The sequence below is a fragment of the Cydia amplana genome, chromosome 1, assembly GCF_948474715.1.
Source record: "Cydia amplana chromosome 1, ilCydAmpl1.1, whole genome shotgun sequence".
Taxonomy (NCBI): domain Eukaryota; kingdom Metazoa; phylum Arthropoda; class Insecta; order Lepidoptera; family Tortricidae; genus Cydia; species Cydia amplana.
In genome coordinates this window covers 5,973,810-5,993,453 of record NC_086069.1, presented here as the reverse complement: position 1 = coordinate 5,993,453, position 19,644 = coordinate 5,973,810, and the positions used below count along the sequence as shown (strand labels likewise).

The window sequence follows — 19,644 nt, the reverse complement described above, 5'->3', positions numbered from 1 at the left end:
TTTACAAACAAAGATGGTGTCATTTCCATACAAAATGGAATGTCTATTTACATGTGTGTAAACTGATTTATGAGTTTGAGACTCATTATGTGTTCCATTTGGTTGTTAACTTAAAGTGGAAAAGGAGCATAGAATGTGAGAGTAGGTCTTATTTATAAATATTCCTTTTATGCCTTAGAAATTAACTATTTCGAAAAAAAAATTCTAGCTCCTGTTTACCTTAGTTAGACTAACAAGCAAGCAAGCTGATTTCAGACATCAGGGCATTTTAAACATATGTTTCTAATAAACATAGCAAGTACATATAAATCTAGATTTACTAAAGTTCTAACCAGTGTGTGGGCATAGGGATAGTGATATTTTAACTAAACAAGTTTACAAGCTGCAGGTATGGCAAGTAAAGGTTCGGAAAAGGCAATTGTATAGTGTGTGGGCTTCCCTACCATTATATTATTTGCGTAGGCACATAAAAGTTTCGCAAACATCCTTCCAACACAGTTATTGTTCGAAACCAGTACACATCTTCACACAAATTAGGTTCACAACTCTCATAAATCCCCGTGCGTGTATTTATAAAAACATTTAAATGAGTTTTGATTGTTTTGAACTCGATTTCTGTGAGTTTTGAACTTATAAACAAAGATGGGTTCCAAATTTGAAAATTCGAAAACATTCAGGGAGGATTATGAAACTTATGAAGTTAATATAAGCACGATTTAACTTAAAAATTGCATGCGAAAGTAGAGTCCGTGAAAAAATTAAGTTACGAAACAAGACACTTCATTCTTACCATAAACGTTATGTGGGTGAAGTCGCAACAAAATTCAAGTTCCAATAATCCAGTGGCGCGAGTGAATGAAGCCCATTCTCCGATATCCAGTTTAGACCATTGTTTAATTCATCACTATACGCTTTTTGTTTCGTATAACTCGTCCGGATCACTGTTTATATTTTGTTGACACAAAACGAGGTTGTTGCCGTTTGCTCTTCTAACATCTGGACTTTACTTGACAGATTTCACTTGATGTAACTAGTAAATTTATATATTTTCACAGCATTGAGACACCGTTTACGAAGTAATTCGAGTCAAATATTGTAAAACAAAAGTTATACACTTGTAAAAAGTCAGTGAACAAGCCAAGGCAGCAAGTGGCTGGCAGGGATTGAAAAAATAACAAAAGCGACGACCACCGCCACGCAGAAGTGTGCGTGAATGCGCGCGCGCTGCTTGCTAGCTTGCTACTTCTCCCGCCTGCAGAAAATATTGCCAGGTTTAAATTTATTATCTCCGAAAAAAATCCTGGTGAGCTGAACTCGATTACGTGTTTGAAATTTTTATAGCTGGTCAACCAAATCTTGTCAGTAAAAAAAAGCGCGAAATTCAAGTTTTCTATGAGACGATATCCCTTCGCGCCTACATTTTTCAAATTTGCCGCCTTTTTCTACTGTCAAGATCTGGTTGACCAAGTATATATTCTTATAAAAGCAAATAAAGTAGAATTTCTTTTGTCGCCACGAAACATAGATAAAAATATAATCTAAAAAATCGAAATTGTGTGATGTAATTAATGGACGACCCCAAAAAGGCGCGAAATTCAAATTTTCAATGGGAAGTCAACTCTTCGCGCCTTCATCTTCTAAATTTGCCACCTTATTCTACTGACAAAGCGGGTGTGCCGGACCGGAGTATACATGTACAGTTTTAGAAGCTTTTGAAAGTCTCAAGCATTGGCAACATTATACCAAAAAACCGAGCCGGCTTAAGCATGACGTTTCATCAATTTTAATTTCTGCTTAAAAATAAATGGCACCATACTGCCTATGAGGCTATGACCAGGGCCGGATTAACCCTAAGTCAGAGTAGGCAACTGCCTATGGGCCCCGCTTCGGCTAGGGGGCCCCGCCTTGGCTAGGGGGCCCCGGCGGCCCCGCGCGCGCCAAAAACAATATTTGTTTCATATGGCCAAAATTAGACCACCACCCTCACACCTCCCAAAAGCCCAAGACAGGGTTGAGAGGAGGAAAAGTGAGGAGGCTTCACCCAGCAATGGGATCTGCAGTCAGCCCCAAAACAAAGTTAAAAAAACAAGAATAATAACAACCTGACTGTAGAACAAACTAAGCTTTAATAATTAATAAAATGGCCAAAATTCATAAATATTGTTTTTATTGTACCTAAATATTTATACCTACTTAATGTCCAATATCAGTTTCTCAGATACACGATCATTAGATGATTTTGTCAATTATGTTATTTTATAGATTTTCAGGCTCCCGAGGGCCTAATACCTCATCTCCGAGTAACTCTTGCTTAAGACATATTATTGTCGAGTAACATTTGACGATTGGTTCGTGTCAGAGCGCTGCTTTCTTACAGTTCGACCTTCGGCGTCGCTTTTTAACAAATATAAACATTGATTTCAGAAGCTTGGCCTTTTGCCTCGCATGAAAGCTCACCTCGCTGGTTATAAGTACGCTTCGGGCTTGTTAAGTAATATGGAGATTGCTGAGCTCGACCTTCAGCCTCACACCTCCATTTTTGGTTTGTCTTCCAAATCTCCTCTTCTTCAGCTTAATAGCCTTTGGCCTCGCTGCGCCAAGCTCGGCCTGCGGTCTCGCTTTTTAATACAATGGACATTGGTTGGCGTCTGTGCTCTAGCTGAGCTTATCCTGTAGCACGGCTTCGACCTCGCATGAAAGCTCGGCTCACTGGTGAACTTCGAATTTTTAGGCCCGGCCCGGCCTTTTTAACATGCTTTCACAAATTTTTAACAAAAAATTTCGCGCTCGCTGCGCTCGCGTTTTTTTGCTGCTTTTCTGGTTGACCCTGTACCTACCTGCTAACTTGACTGGTGAATGAATAGGAATTTAAACCGAATATCTTATGGAATGGAATATCTTTATTATTACGTTAATTTTAATCATGTGGCTCGGCGTATGGTATTATGGTCGGACAATCGCTATTCAGCCTCGCACAATATTTAACTACCTATTGAGAAAAAAAGGGCTCTCCCCACACTTGACGCAAATATGGATTCGGCAAAGACTGATAGAAAAAAGCTTTATGTCCACGCAATAAGAGCGAAAAAGACATCGCTCGGCATGTTCGGATCGGCTCAACCAACACCTGAAGGTTGAAATTATAACCATAAACTTACTTCCCTGAACTGAAAAATGAACATTATGTATGCAGAATTGACTGTAAGGGCCTAAGGGGGCCCCGAGCATTGCACTGCCTAGGGGCCCCGACATGCTTAATCCGGCCCTGGCTATGACAGGAATTTCTCTCAAGTAACGGCTGCGTAGCGTGAAACTTCTAATCTAGAGTTTTCCATAGGTTACGGTATCCTATACTTTAAGGCGTATTGTACGTAATTTTGCTACCACCGTAGCATAATAAAAGACAAAAGATAAAATAATAGTGTCTATAATACAGGGCGTTTTTTCAACAACTATATCTAGCCATATTGTGCGAGGTGATTATGTAGGCCATACTGAACAACTTTTTCTATGGGACCAATTCCGAAATCACAAAAAATATTTTTGGCCGTTTCTTACTTTTTGGTCGAGTGGATGTCGACGTTTTCTATGGGAAGGTTAAATTTTTTTGAGATTTCGGGGTTGGGCTCATAGAAAAAGTTGTTCAGTATGACCTACCTAAACACCTTGCACAATATGGCTAGTTGTTGAAAAAATGCCCTGTATAATAGGTTTGTTCAAAAACATTCATAATCCAAGAGTAGGTTTATCACTATAAATATTTTTGTCACGAAATATCACAGATTTCCAATAACCGGCAACACCGCCATTCAATGTCAGGCTTTGATTGCATACGTATACGGATGTACACGCACACTGACGACACAGTGTTACGATTGGCCAAGAGCTTTGTGAGTTTACCTCAGCCCGCGTACGAACGTCCTTGCGGCCAGCGGCCACCGACCGCGGTGCCTCCATTAACTAAGTATGTATAATGTATAGTATATGCATGGGTCTATTACAGAATCCATGACTATGATATTGATATTGCAGGTTTTTAAAGAATCAAATATGAGAATACATTTATACACTGAGAATTACTTTACTTAAAGATTAAAGTAAAGCAAAATTAATGAATTATGATATTTATGATATTGTGGTATACTTTGGGGTAAATGGTCATGTTATTGGCCTTTTTTAACCGACTTCAAGATTTCAAAAAGAGGGTAACAATTCGGTCAATCAGCTAGGTACTTATGTAGGTACTTTTTAACTTCCTATTCCTATATGTACCATCATAAGAACTTAAGAAGTAGGAAGGATATGGTGGGCTTGCAAAAAAGTCAGTTACTTAAGTGAACACTGCCGGAAGGAGCAAGTTAAGGTAACATAATCTGTAGTCTTATGTTTCCCTAAAGTAGGTAGATATAATTAAGTATTAAGTTTTTGTTTGTGTTTTTTTTTAATTGTATTATTGTATTTATATTATTGATTTATAATTAGATATAAGAACTGAATTTATTACAAAAACTCTGGAATATTTACATACTAAACGATTATATTAAGCATATAGGTACCTACCTACCTACACTTCCGATCGTCGTAAGTCTTCTGGGTTTTAAGCAAAACACTGGTCTATCTATAGGCAAAATATTATTTAAAGGAGTTTGACCTGAAAATAATAATTTCATTTAAGTAGGTAGTTAAGTAATGAGTATTGAGACTATTGAGTACAGTACAGTACCTTACAGATTTTAAACGAAAGGCACTTACTTGCATAGTACACTTGGCACTTACTATCTAAATCTTATTACAAGTCCATATTTTTTAACCATTGATGGGGTACCGAAAATGATGTAAATATTTATATAATACCTGCTACAATACCAACTTATCGTTGGTATTGGGAGAATCAACTAAAACTTATATTTGAGCAGGGTGCTTCCTGTAACAGGAGCAATAAATTAAACTAAAGGCTGTACTCCTCAAACTGACCAACATTTGTTCAGCAACTTTTAAAAATTATGATTCCTTTAGACTTCCTCTTTTTCATACAAAATAAATATTGCCTTCAATGTACGCTGACATCAGTGTCGTCCAGTTTGACGTTGCTTGTCACGCTTTAAACATAACAAAATTTGCAATACATTGCGTCTTAGAATAAACTTTAAAGTTTTAAAGTGTAATAAAAATCAAAACATGAGTTATTTTCAAAAGTTGCTGAACGAATGTTGGTCAGTTTGAGGAGTATAGCCTACAGTTTAATTTATTGCTCCTGTTACAAGAAACACCCTGTATGGTAAGTATGTAAGTGGAGTCACCACCGGATTGTTGCGCCATTTAGGGTCGCAGCTAAATTGGTTGTTCCATACTTACGCTATGGAATGTCCAATTTAGCTAGAACCCTAAATGGCGTAACAATCACGGAGCGTCACTGTCCCTTACCTATATTATAACCGTTCAAGATTTTTGATATGATTATAATTAGTTTCTAATGTAGTACGGGACCAGCACGTAACCAGTTAAACTTGTTCCATGTTATGTAAGTAGGTATTAGGTAGTTATCTGTGTGTGTTTTTAAGTATTCTATTTTTCTCACAATAAAGAATATGGATCATAATAACTCCATATTTTATTTCAAAAATATTTTTTATATATTTTTAATGGATAAAACGCATCTTTCTCCATCATTGTATGTACTACACATATTTGAATTGTTAGCACAGAACGAGTAATGATTTTTTAAAGAGGTGTTCCCAAATATTTCATGGTTGGGGCTATATGGAAATCGATGGGTCTCTCACTGGTTTTTACTGAATTTTTAAGCTTGTGTTGTTTTAAACGTGACTGTGCCTATTTGAGACGCTTTAGAAACGAACGCCTAAGGAAATAAAAACACGGTAACCACAATTTTCTAATAGATTTCGGGAAAAAAAAATCACAAAGTTATGCACACTAAACAAGATTTCCGAAAATCTCTTTTTTTCTGTAAAATACCTTTTATTTAACTATATTCACATGTATACATGTATACCTTTTATTTAACTATATACCCAAAATGTGCGCTTTTAAAAATTACATAAAACTAACGTTTTTGACAGCAGTAAATCAATTTTAAAAAAAGAAAAAAAGGAGATAATCTGATTATATATTTTAGTCAAATCAAGATGGAATATTTTTCCTTTCCTGTCTCTAAATCTATATGAAAAAGTTATCAAAGTGTATATTTGGTAAATCTATATGGTTCTTAAATAATAACAGGCATGAATAGCAGTGTCGATAACAGTCCTATCGTTCGCAAATTAACTTTTTGTTACAGTCCACAAAAAACATATGAAACGTAACTAATGCACATGGCATTAGTTACGTACGTATTAGTACATGACATGTAGGGTAGATTTTTGTCCTAGGGCATCTATTATACAGTATATCTTTATTTTGCAGTATTATCCCGTTAAAAATAAAGCATGGACAACCTACCTTCATAGAAATGTTTACAAGGTGGGTATTTGGTACTTGAATCTAATTAACCCTAAAATCGTCTTAAAAAGCCCCACTTCATACACTCGTCAAAATGGAATACAAAATAAAGGCCTAAAATTATGTCATATACCTTAAAATAATCCCAAGAATGTGTACTATTAGGTAGGTACATTTAAAGAAGCTTTAACCCACCAAGAACCAAAATCTGAATAGAAGTAGGACGAGGTTGTATCGCACTGATTTTCCAACAATACACACAAAATAATTTTTCAGCATGCGTTTTGCAGCACGTTCCTCGGCGTCATTGTGGCCATTAACCAATACTACATTAGATTGACTATTGTCAGGCGAAGATCCACGTTTCTACCAGGGCCATGAAAGAAAATATATAGGTTCAAAACTTTTAATTTTGTTTTTCTCAAATAGCCCCGTGGTTCCCAATTAGCCCCATTTTACGGTAGAGAAAAAAATACATAGAGTGCTCACTCCATACATCAGTTTTAGTACCAAAAAGACTTAGCATCTAGCATCGAGTACCGGAACTATCAGTACGTACTGCTACTTGACAATAGATGTAGCACCGATCGGAAAGTCTTATGCTATTGAGGTAAGAGTTTCCGGTCGGTGCTACATCTATTGTCAAGTAGCAGTACTGATTTTTGAAATTCGACCGCTCGATTTCGTGTATTTCGTTCAGTAAGTAATATCTCCACTACTAGGCACATAAATTCTACTAATAGAATTGAAAACGAGTGGTCAATACCACTCGATTCCAAATTTCTATCACTCGTATTTCAAAAATTAGCATTTCGCCGTTTTCCACCGATTTTCGAGTGACGAAATCGAGCGATCGAAATTCAAAAATCGGCCCCCTGAACTGATGTATGGAGTGAGCACTCTTGTCTTTATTTCTCTATGCCCAGGGTAAGCCGAGGCTCTAATCTATTTTAAAATAAATAAATTAAGTAGGTAAGTGACATTTTAAGACACTTAAAAGTTTATTAATGGGACATGGTTGACACAACCGGTCAAGTTTTTTTTTGAACGCTTATTTATTATGCGACATCCCTGATCAAAAGGCGGCAGCCGGTAGGCGCTAATCTTCTTATAAATTGGAATCTGTCTTGTTTCTAATGTGAATGAAGGGCACAAATATAAAGTAAGTATGTCCCAACAAACAATTAGGCGACACTTAGCACTTATTTTATCACCTAAAGACATAAAACGGCTGTAGAATAGCTACATATTCTAAGCTTACAGGCTCTGGTGACATCAAGGTCTTTAAGAGGTCCATGTATAGCTTTAAGATCCACAGTAGCCGTTTTGGCCACTATAATGCATCTTAATCAGCTAGTGTTATAGCTAAAAGTGAATTCTACCACCTTAACATCTATATGAGTAATAAGCAGCTGCAAATTTCACTTAAGGTTCTAAACAGGCGATAAAAAGTCTTTTATAGCTCCGTGTATCGCAATCGCTACTTAACTCTCTTGTATCACTTACAGTCGAAAAGAGAAGTTATGAGTCACTATTATAGCAAGATGAATGAAATGAAAGATGAATCAATAAGCAAAACAAAAACTATTGATTAGAACGTAAATACTGAATAAAAATCGATACTTTTACTCAATATTGACCTAATGTTGGTATTGTTATATTTAAAACCGGACTTCACGTATATTGTGTAATTTTTCGAAAATTAAATACGGTGGACCACAAATAAAAAAATATTATATTCAGATAAATATGCAAAGGATCAGAGGCCCTTTAAAATTTTGTTATCAATACATATAGTTATTGACAGTGTAATTAATTTCGCCATCATAAATCCACAGATAAAGCCGGCATCAGTGAACTAAAATAATAATTTGCTTTTATTTATCCGCCATTACATTTCACTTCAAGCTGTCACAGTGCAAGCTTACGAATAGCTAATAATACAAAATGGACACATTGCAACCAAAGCAGATACCTATGGCTTAAGGAAAAAATGCGTAATTACCTTCTTGGGTGTTACAAATATTGACTTTGAATGCTAATATACCATCTAAAGCTGAAAATATCATCTATATGGCCCTACACTGCTACTCAAATAGTTAGTGGTCGCTTACTTGGCACCCTTTTAAACCCTAAGTACTTAATCAACGCTATTACAGCACTACTTCAGCGCTCTTCTACCTCTTATTTCTCTATTGTAGCGTCGTTTTGCAACCTCAAGTGTTAAAATTTGTGCCCAATCCGGGGATATTACGGGGTTATAGCCGGCTATAACTCTTATTTTTAGAACGTCAATAGAACCTCTGGAGTAAATAAACGCTTATGTAGATCTCTTTTAACCCTTATATTTAGCGCCTAATGTTAGTTGGGGTATATGTCACCGTAAAATTGTAAACACTCGTCATATTATAATCTCGCTAGTTACATTATAAACTGACGGTAGGGAGATTATAATCTAACCTAACCTAACCTACGTTAGATTATAAACTAACGGGTTCACAATCTTACGGTGTCATATATAAAAAACCGGCTAAGTGCAAGTCGGACTCGCGCTCGGAGGGTTCCGCACCATCAACAAAAAATAGAGCAAAACAAGCAAAAAAACGGTCACCCATCCAAGTACTGACCCCGCCCAACGTTGCTTAACTTCGGTCAAAAATCACGTTTGTTGTATGGGAGCCCCACTTAAATCTTTATTTTATTCTGTTTTTAGTATTTGTTGTTATAGCGGCAACAGAAATACATCATCTGTCAAAATTTCAACTGTCTAGCTATCACGGTTCGTGAGATACAGCCTGGTGACAGACGGACGGACGGACGGACGGACAGCGGAGTCTTAGTAATAGGGTCCCGTTTTTACCCTTTGGGTACGGAACCCTAAAAAGGTCGTAACAAAGTGCTATCTATGTCACTAAGTGGCTACCTATTATAGTTGCCAGTAATCAAGTTTAATTTGCGTCCTGCCCATTTTACGCTCCTTTAGGTCATTGAAATAATATTTGTGACCGTCTTATATTGCATAACTTCGCTACGTGGGTGCGAAAACGAATGCCTATGCCTACACAGCTATGTAAATTACAACCATGACCGCAGTTCGTTCCTTATTTGATTACAATATTATTTATACCATGCTGGCATAGGTAGGTATAATAATATAATATACGACTTCAATCAGTATGCTAAATAAGTTATTTAAAGTGCGAAAACTGACACATGCCTAACGATTACTGTGCTGAGAAAATTATGGAGATAAATATGTTTTATTATTCATTAGAGTTTGAAGTGGTTTTATAAGTATGTGTACAGAAGGCTGAAATGGTTTTTGTCTTGTTGTGAAATTCTGCAGTTAGCTACTATAGTAGGCATCAAATACCTACCATACTTTTCTGTTCTGTCCTATATAAAATCTTGAGTTGAGTCTCATAAAGTGACGATTTTGCGCAATTTTTTATTTCTATTACACCGCACGCTTATTTACCACCGTCGTGGTAAAAATTCTCTACACTAACAATAAGAACCAGCACATTCTGAACAGAATGAAACAGTGTAATCTAATACCAAAGAATAAGTCTTTCTGTAGCGACTAGCGAGCCCAGTTTAACTATAGTGACATACTTACTTAGTTTTATGAATATGGCCTTAATACTAGCCCACCCAATTTGTCTGTGCAAAAATAATATCAAAACAAATTGGGTGAGCATTTATATCATCTAAACACAGAACTGAGAACAGAACATGCAAACAAAATACGACAGTTTTATAATGCATGTACCTACTTAGTTTAGTTTGTATTTTTATGTCACAATAAAGGATTGTATTAAATACGACTTTGTTACACTGTCTATAAAGTTTTGAACGCTAGATGTCTTATCACTAGGCAAGGGGGTTACTTGTACTATGCTGATAAGAGTGATAAGTAATTAGCAGAAAGTGTGAAGGTCCTGAGGTTATCTGGAGTAAAACAACAAGAGTTACCGCCGATCTTCGCACTGAGCTGATACCTATTCCAATCGCTTGGCCATATCATAAAGTAATTATATGTTGTCTGTGGCTATATGCAAAGTGCGCTAGGACCCTAAAAGCAATTCTCGCACATTGTGACCTATTGAGCCCAAATGTTCACATCACTAGAGTCCGTGAAAGTTACTTAACATTGCACCGACATGAAAAGAACAAAGGAATGTAGGAGTTCATTAAAATAGTCACATTTTCATAGAAATTTGTGTGTCATTAATGATGACATTGCGACACTTTGTCATTGCAATTCCATGCAGAGTGGCCAAGTGGTTGTCACTTTCGTGCTACACGCGGCTCTCTAGCTATGCGTAGTTTCTAGAGAGTTTATATGTTCTTGAGGTTTCCATATACTGGGCGTTAGAAGCGTACACTTCTGTAAACGAATACAATATCAGTCCTGACAAATCGGCCTTTGACTGTACTAATTAAATCTTAGACTACGCAACTTAAACCAATTAGAACATGGATCACTATCAGTTTGACCTGATTTTAAGAAAACTGGAGTGAAGTCATCATGCAATGGCAATATAAACTTTTATTGGCTTGTATACACAATCATACATAGGTAACTATAAATCATAACTATCATATCAACCGAAAGACGAACACGGCCCAGTGTTGGCATATGGCTCTACCACGGAACAAAGGTAAATGGGCTCTAAGTCTACATGATCTGAGGATCTCAACATTGATCGGTCGTGTTCATTTTGTTGGAGGCCTTCTTCTGCTGCACGTATGTAAATGCTTAGTGTACAAATTACAATTTGAGTCCAGTTCGAGTTCCAGAGTCCAGCTGCACTTTAGGAGCCTAATCCCTCGAATTGGTGAAGATCCCATCCGGGATTTGTACACCGAATTTGAATCCACGAACTCCTATCTGTTCTCCTCATTGTATCATTGAGGAAGTAGTAAGTGTATATAGGTAGCATAAACATTATAAGTACTTTCGTGCAGCTAATTTTAACATTCAGGTGCTTCTGCTTAATCTATTTATATTTAGTTCGGATGATTGGTTGTGTGAAGTGGAGGTGATAAAACCGGAAAGCGGACCCCCGGCATCGATAGTAGCTGAGGATGCAACCGGGGTAAGCGGGAGTGCGTGAACTAATTGGAGATATTTATTATTTTATTAGATAAGAGGTTAGCTAACTAAATACATAGGTGATTAATTAATACCCAATTTCGCGGGTCACACAAGGCTCCTACATTTTCAACCGATTGTGAAAGAGTAAGTTTTGTTTCCTCAGTAAGTTTAAAGTTTTTAAAGCGATTCTTTCGAAAGTTGTATTTAGATTAGGTAATATAAGTACCTAGTACTCTAGTCGTATTTTAAGTTACGTTCTACCTAGGTATAAAATGGAATGTGCAATTTAGAAGACGTTGCAGTTTTCTATAATAACTTACTTATTATTAACGTTTATAGTTCCAATGCATTATTACGACCAGGTGTATAATTCTCATAGCTTTTAGACGCAGCCGAGCGTTTACCTTATTTAGAGGTATATACGTCGGTATATAGTCGCCATCAGATATGTCGGAGCTGCCAAGGTGTTGACTGTTGACAAATATCTGAGCAAATCTATCATTGTCAAGACGTTATAGTGCATGTTGAGATATTTTTGAGTACCTTTGGCCGTTCACATAGACATATCTAATCGACACTGTACAAGGTTGAAAAAACACTATCTCTAACCCTAGAAAAACTACCTTAAATGAGATTGTTTTCTAGATATAGAGATAGAGATGTTTATCTTGCATCCAATGTACATATTTATCTATTGAGTTTAAGAAAATATAAGAAATATATTTACGATTTAAGGTCATTCTTAACAGCCCATATAAAAGCGATCTGAGATTACATAAAGTACCTAATAACCTACCCCAGTGGATCTGGTGGTCACAGTTACACTTTACACTGGTCCCCCGTTTATAATGCTAAAATAAAGCGATGGTAATACGGAGCCAGCTTGCTTGCTTTACAGGAATTACAAGCCACATCCGGAGCAGAAACCATCGAGCTCATTACAATAATCTAGACGATTAAATTATTGAACTAGCCAAGTGAAGTGCCAACGGAGGATATATTTAGGAAATAATTAGGTACCTATAGGTAAGGTTGAAAGTAGAGTGGGATGAAGAAAGCCACTCTCCGTTAGCATAACTGCTGTATAATTTAATTACCTAATACCTCCTTGGTTCACCTTGGTTTAAGAGGGGGCTAACGCTAAATTGTATCTGTAAATTGAATTGTTACAAGTTTTTACAACCATGAAGAAAGACACGGAATAAGAATACCTGTATGTGCGGGCAGACTCCAGCCAAAACCTTTCGAAGTTAAATTTGGCAGAAACCATGTCTAATACTTACTCATTTAGTTTCAATTGTACCTATATCGTTTCTATGCGTACTAAAGCAGTATAATTGTAGTATAAAATAGCTTGTGATATATCCGAGGGAAGTGACGAGTAAAAATTTTAACAGAAGTATTTAAGTACTTTCAGAGTTATTGACGTACCTACCTATAACATTAAAACCCGCGGAATGGCCATGTTTTCCGTCGCAAGTTTCCTTCTAATTTCCTGGCTTTACGCCCCCTATTAATCCATTTGTAAACTTTTTAGCATCGTGATAATGATAAGGTCTACAGTTGCTCAATTAAATGTTGCTCTTAGTACCTACGTAACGTATACGACGTGTCACCGTCACCGCTGTTTACACCAAAAAGGTTTGATTGCTCGTGATATCTATGTCATCTGTTATCTAATGACGCACTGAGCAAGGTCATCTCCAGATTAGATACGTAATCCGATATCACGGTGAGGATTTCCATTCTTTAGTGGCCTCGTCTGAGATTTAGCAATAACAGTATTGGAAGATTAAATCGGAGCTATAAATAAGATTAATTTAGAGACAGGTTTAAGTTAAACCTTGTATTGTTCTCTTCGGCCAGACATCTAGGTCCCATTGCGATATATTTTAAGATATGTTTTCAGATGAACAGATATGGCAACGAATGTGCCTTGACTTACGCAAGGTGCGCGAGTTAAAGTGTTGTTTGTTTGGTATTATGGTAGGTAAAACAACGGTTTTGGGACATATGAACTCTGCAAAAGTGTGTTGATAACCACCTGTTTTGTAGGTTCCTGCGTTGCCCTGCCGATCGCTCTTTTGGGGTGATTTATAGGTAAGTAGTGAGACTATTCTTTCCTAGGTGAGTTACAAAATACATGTTATTTGTGACCCTCGTACCTAGAATATATAATAGAGTATCTAGAGGGCATTAGGTATTTTACCTAATATTAGGCTGAGAGTAAGTATTTAAGAGAATAGGGAAATGGGATTAAACTGATGTTATTTATATGCATATAAAGGCTTTCTGACAGTTATATTCTTGGGCGTTCCCTGTGATATGTGTTGGAGCAATTTAATCATCATAAATGCTCTATTCGTGGTCAGCTCAATGTTCCAGATTCCCAGAATAGATTCCTGGATGCGTATTGTGAATTGTGATAGTTTATACAATTTTATTGTTATGTTATAGGTCAGTTACATATATGCTGACAATCCTTATCTATTCGTACGTCCGTTTGATTACTCTACCTATTGCATGCAAATTATAGTACGATAACTAACCTCAAAACATTAGTTGATTTCCGAAAACAAGGTGACGATCTAACGACTATAAACTATAGAGAACAAGAACCAATCACATCACACACTCAATATTGCACCCAGGATGTTATTTACTTGTATAATTAAATTATCAACTTGCTAAACGGCTATGCTCTTAACAAATATCGTCAGTTTTAATTCCCACGTTAATTCAATTATCAGTTTAATCAATTACCAGCCAATAGGTAATCTACATCTTTTATGTCTTTTCGCCAACTTTCTGCCAATGTCCTTCTTATTAATCGTAAAGGTGTTACCTGGCAGAAATCCGCATTAAACTGAAATGGCAACTTAATTGCTTGTAATTTATGATCAGTTCTATTACTTGTATCAAGAAAGTCATTAGCGATATAAAAACTTAATGTAGATACGCTCTTTCAAAGTTCGGGCGTGTAGGTAAACATACATGGTTCGTTTTCGTTATACGGCTCATGTTTGGGACTAATTGCATGCAGTTCTGGTTCATTCAGCTTCATTACATAAAATAATTGAGATAAAATTATGACCTGTTTTTTCCATATTGTTTTGACGGCCTCTTATTTCCGTAGATAATATAGGTAAAGCGTCGATATTTAGGTCTGTAAGTCTTAAAAAAATCTTTAGGTAGGTAGCCTTTTTTTACAAACTAATTTGTTAATAAATTTATGTTTACACATAGCTCCACAAAATTATTGGTAATACCTACCTACCTACCTTTATTTTGATGTAAGATGTACCTAAGTCTCAGTTACGTCGGTTCAGTCGGTATCTTTCTGTTTTATGAAATCAGAGTGATCAGATATGAAAGGTGCGATAATAATAGGACTTCTTGAGTATTATTTTTGATGAGGGTTGGGCTGGAGTGGTCAAGATTGCGGTTAGAGACCCTCACTTTTTGTGGCTGTTTTTACAGTCCATACTGCATAATGGTATCATTTTTCAATTAGGTACCTAATACCTACCTACATCACCCTTTGTTTAATAAAAACTGGATTGAATAACTATGCGCAGGTTAACTGACTACTTATATTAGGGCCACTTGCGCCACCCAGGGTTAGCCAATAACTCGGGGTTAACCGGTTAAAAGTTGGCAACCTATTTTCAAGAATCGGGGCAGACACATGTGGGGATAACCACGGTTCCCTAACAACGTTTTCCTTAATAAGTTCCAGGATATTCATTATGGTGCGAGACAGGATTCGAACCCACCACCTCTGGTTTATAAACCACACCGTTTAAGGCCCGGATTACCGTTGCACGTTGCTCAAATCATGGCCTTTGTTTTGACGACCGGTCTGGCCTAGTGGGTAGTGACAGTGACCCTGCCTGTGAAGCCGCGGTCCTGGGTTCAAATCCCAGTAAGGGCATTTATTTGTGTGATGAGCACAGATATTTGTTCCTGAGTCATGGTTGTTTTCTATGTATTTAAGTATTTGTATATTATATCTATCGTTGTCTGAGTACCCACAACACAAGCCTTCTTGAGCTTACCGTGGGGCTTAATCAATTTGTGTAAAAATGTCCATTAATATTTGTTTATTTTATTTTTTATTTATTTAATTAAAACGCAATCTGATTTCAAAATTGAGTTGTTCATAGGCTTAATGATGGGTTGAACGAAGCTGCTCTACATTCTACCAAGGCACAATGGGTTCCAGAAAGAAAGTGAAGCTAACGGCATATCACGTGGGTTGCCCTGTCAGCTCTGTCTCCGATTCGGCCCGATTTTGTCTTTGCAACGTAAGAATAATATAAGTATAGAGGCGACGTAATGTGACAAATTATAGGTATTTATATACCAGTGACATTTCGCTCAAAATCTAAATAGCGGATGGTTCGGCTGCTGCTCTACCTTTGAAATTATTATGCATGTAATTATGTACCTAATGTATGTTTAACCCTGGGCTAGCATTTTTGAGATATATGGTAACATGGGACAGCGACATGTACCTACTGGTAAAATACAAATGACAATGTATTGTTATGACAAGGAGATAACAACCGTCTGTGACACATCTTTCACACACATCACACAAATGTATTCATGTTTTTCCAAATAAACAGTAAACAAGACATGTAACATGCACAATTTTATGGATATTTCATAGAAGATCTAGTTACGCTTCTGTACATTAGTATCCTCGTGCTAACCCAAGCCTTTTGTGCATTATCAAAACACGCCCGTGTGGTCCCCCGCGATAAAACTGCCTACGTGTGGTAGTAACAAACCGCATCGTTGGCACTCGCCGATATATTTCACATAATTCTCGATTTTATTACACGTAGACGTTTAAAATTATATCGCGGCATAAAACTTGGGTGTCGTGAGAATTTGGAAATCGTCCTTTCGTCCGGTTGTAAAACTGTTTTGGCTCATATGGAACATTTTATCGCTTGTATGCTGAAGGAGGCTAAGGGCTAAGTAGGTAACAGCTGAATCGCTTTTTATAAATATTGATACCTGTATTTTTTACCTGTTTCTTTTTAACAAAATGATTGTTAGAGATAGACTCACAGAAATGACTGGTTAAATACATGTGTTTATAAACTGCGACCCTGGGCATCCATTCAACGATAACCAATATGGTTCTTGTTCAATTTACATTGAATCCGCTTATTAATACCTACGTACTTGCCTCTCAGACCTTCGAGAAGCGCGGAACTCACTAGTAAATAATTTTCAATTAAAATTAATATTTAAACATTTCTCGCTGAATGCAAGACTAATTTAAGTGTGACTAAACTAAGGTGCCTTAATTTCTTCTGTCGTCTAGTCTCGCAGAAAGCCTATATTAATAATATGTATTACACTATATTTCTCTATGGTATTACATAGGCACTTTCGCAGATTTTTATTGTAAGTAGATTATTGTATGACATAGATTTCTTTCAATTAGTTGATCAGCTAAATCAGCTTGATGCCGGCTAGCTTTGGTGAGTTTGGTGAATCGACTCGTAGGTGTTTTACTTATTATCGACCATTACACATTCCATAGAAAAGTGTTTTTGGCGTTTAAGTGCTTTAGGGTAAGTATAAAAGTTTAAATGCAAGGATAATAAAATCGAATAAAAAGCAACGTATATTTAGCTAAAAAAAATCTGGGACACTCTTAGTCGCGCTACAATGATTTGGAATTTGGTTAAAAGCATCGTAAACAGCAAAATACGCAGCTAACAGAGGATGTGGCCACATTTGAGTGATTGTTAGTTGTTACTTTGTTGTGACGGCTCCATTGTGTAGCGAACCTACCTGAAAAGGTATTCAATACGTACTTGGAACACCAAAAAATAGCATACAGAAGTATAACTAGCTATTACCTTAATTGCACAAATTCAATCATTATTGTGTAGACAGACGTCTGTTTAATTTACATTTTCTGTGCACGTGGCCTTGTCATTTGTACTTATACAATCACCAGCCAGCCCGGGAGAATGATCTTCAATCCGAATACATAATAAAACGTTTAAGCTACAACAATAATTACCAAAACGGTATTGTTTAACTGAGCTGGCAAGGATGTTGCAATGTATCTTGCTCAATCATGATCGGTCAAAGGTAGAAGAAGCTAGAAGTTCAAGGATGACAAAGATGGCACGTTTTACGGCTGCGTTTTTTGTATTCCAATGGTTGCTATATGTATAATCCTCCACGGGGTAAGCGGTCAATACAACTTTTAAGAAAGCGAAGGTTCTACCCATCAAAAACATTACACTCGGGAGCAAAAAAATCGACTCAAGTCACATTTTTTAGTTTTTTCAATTTTTCTGAAAACGTTGAATATTTCAGTGAAAATGAAATTGCAGATATTGTTTATTAATTAAGCTATCAAAAACATTAACAACCGTTGAAATCGGTTTGGTAAATTTCAGGTTATTGTTATTTTTGTAGAAAACAACATTTTACCTGCTTTGATTATGCACGAGTTGCGCACCTTTGAGGGCCATAAAAACCGGTGTATCCGGTTATTTCTTATCAGTCTCTTATCAGAAGTTGACCTGTGCACATCTCCCGCAATCATTCCCTGGAATTACCTGCAAGAAAATGGACACGACAGAAACTGAAGCCGGCCAAGTTATCGTCTTGCTCCATCAAAGCCTTACGCAGCGTCCAGTTGCTGAACAGCTGAATTTAAGTCAGTCTGCTGTTTCCAGAGTCAACCAAAAGTTCATTCGGACTGGAAACCTTGCTCGCAAACCTGGATCTGGCCGTCCCAGGTGCACATCGAGGAGAGAGGACCACTTCATCGTTACGGCCAGTCTTCGTGATCGACAGCGTACCGGCGTTGACATCCAGCAGCAGCTGATGCAGAACCGAGAGCAACCAGTCAGCAAGTGGACAGTTCATCGAAGACTTAAGGAAGCCAACCTTACCCCAAAAAGGCCTGCCACAGGGCCCAAACTGACAGGGAGGCACCGGGACGCTCGTATGGATTTCGTAACCACTTACGAAAATTGGACGTCCGAACAATGGAGCCGCGTACTCTTCAGTGATGAGTGCAGGGTGTGTCTCCATGGCAGTGACAGAAGAAGACGGGTGTACCGAAGACCTGGAGAACGATTTGCGCAGTGCTGCATCTCCGAGGCAGTCGCCTACGGAGGGGGATCCGTCATGATGTGGGCGGGGATATCCATGGAGGGGAGGACCGAGCTGGTTTTCATTCCTGGTGGGGGCCGCGGAGGTGGTTTGAACGCAGATCGTTACATCACAGATATCCTGCAAGATCATGTCGTCCCCTATGCAGGATTTTATGAGGAGGGGTACCATCTCATGCAAGATAACACCCCTTGTCATACCGCACGAGTCACGCGGGCATACCTTGCTGAGGTTGGTATCCCCACCCTTGCATGGCCACCTCTGAGTCTGGACTTGAACCCCATCGAGCACTTGTGGGATTATCTAAAAAGGAAGGTTCGAGCCCGGGATCCCGCTCCTGACACGATTTTGGCCCTGAAAGAGGCTTTGGTCGAGGAATGGGAAGCTTGTCCGCAGGATACCATCAGGAAGCTGATAAGATCCATGAAGAACCGGATTGCATGCGTCAAGAAGGCCCGCGGCGGAAATACAAAATATTAAACAGGAAAAATTAAATGGTTTTCTCTCTACGAAATTGCTTTTATTCCCATTTTCAGGACGTTAATTGAACGTGATTTTACCCCATTTTGCTAAAATCGCTCAGATTTCAGTATCTGAAATAATACTTCAGGAATTTTGTGATTTTTAAAAAGGTAAATTTAGCAGCTTTTTAATGGTACTATTACTTTAAGAATACGCGAATTAGTTTCGGAGATATTTCGTTTTTAAATCCAACACAGATTTGAGTCGATTTTTTTGCTCCTATTGCTCCTAAGTGTACATGTAAAAAGGTGCAAGTCTCGCAACGCTTTTACTACAAAAAAGTTTTGAGATTTATTAGGTTATTTTAATCAGTGCCAGGGGGTGTTAAATAAAACCGTATCAATAAGATATCTTTAATTTGTAATACGTATAACCTACAGACTTGAAATTTTGGATTTTAA

The 19,644-nt window shown here is 37.4% G+C and overlaps 1 protein-coding gene across 1 annotated transcript in view; it reads right to left on the bottom strand.

Annotated features, from left to right (window-relative positions):
* The window catches only part of LOC134662465 (semaphorin-5B), a 41,805-nt gene extending 40,578 nt beyond the window's left edge, over positions 1-1,227 (bottom strand). The window contains exon 1 of the mRNA XM_063518698.1: positions 791-1,227. The gene's annotated coding sequence lies outside the window, so the exon portion shown is untranslated. The remainder of the gene's footprint in view (positions 1-790) is intronic.
* Positions 1,228-19,644: the final 18,417 nt, after the last annotated feature.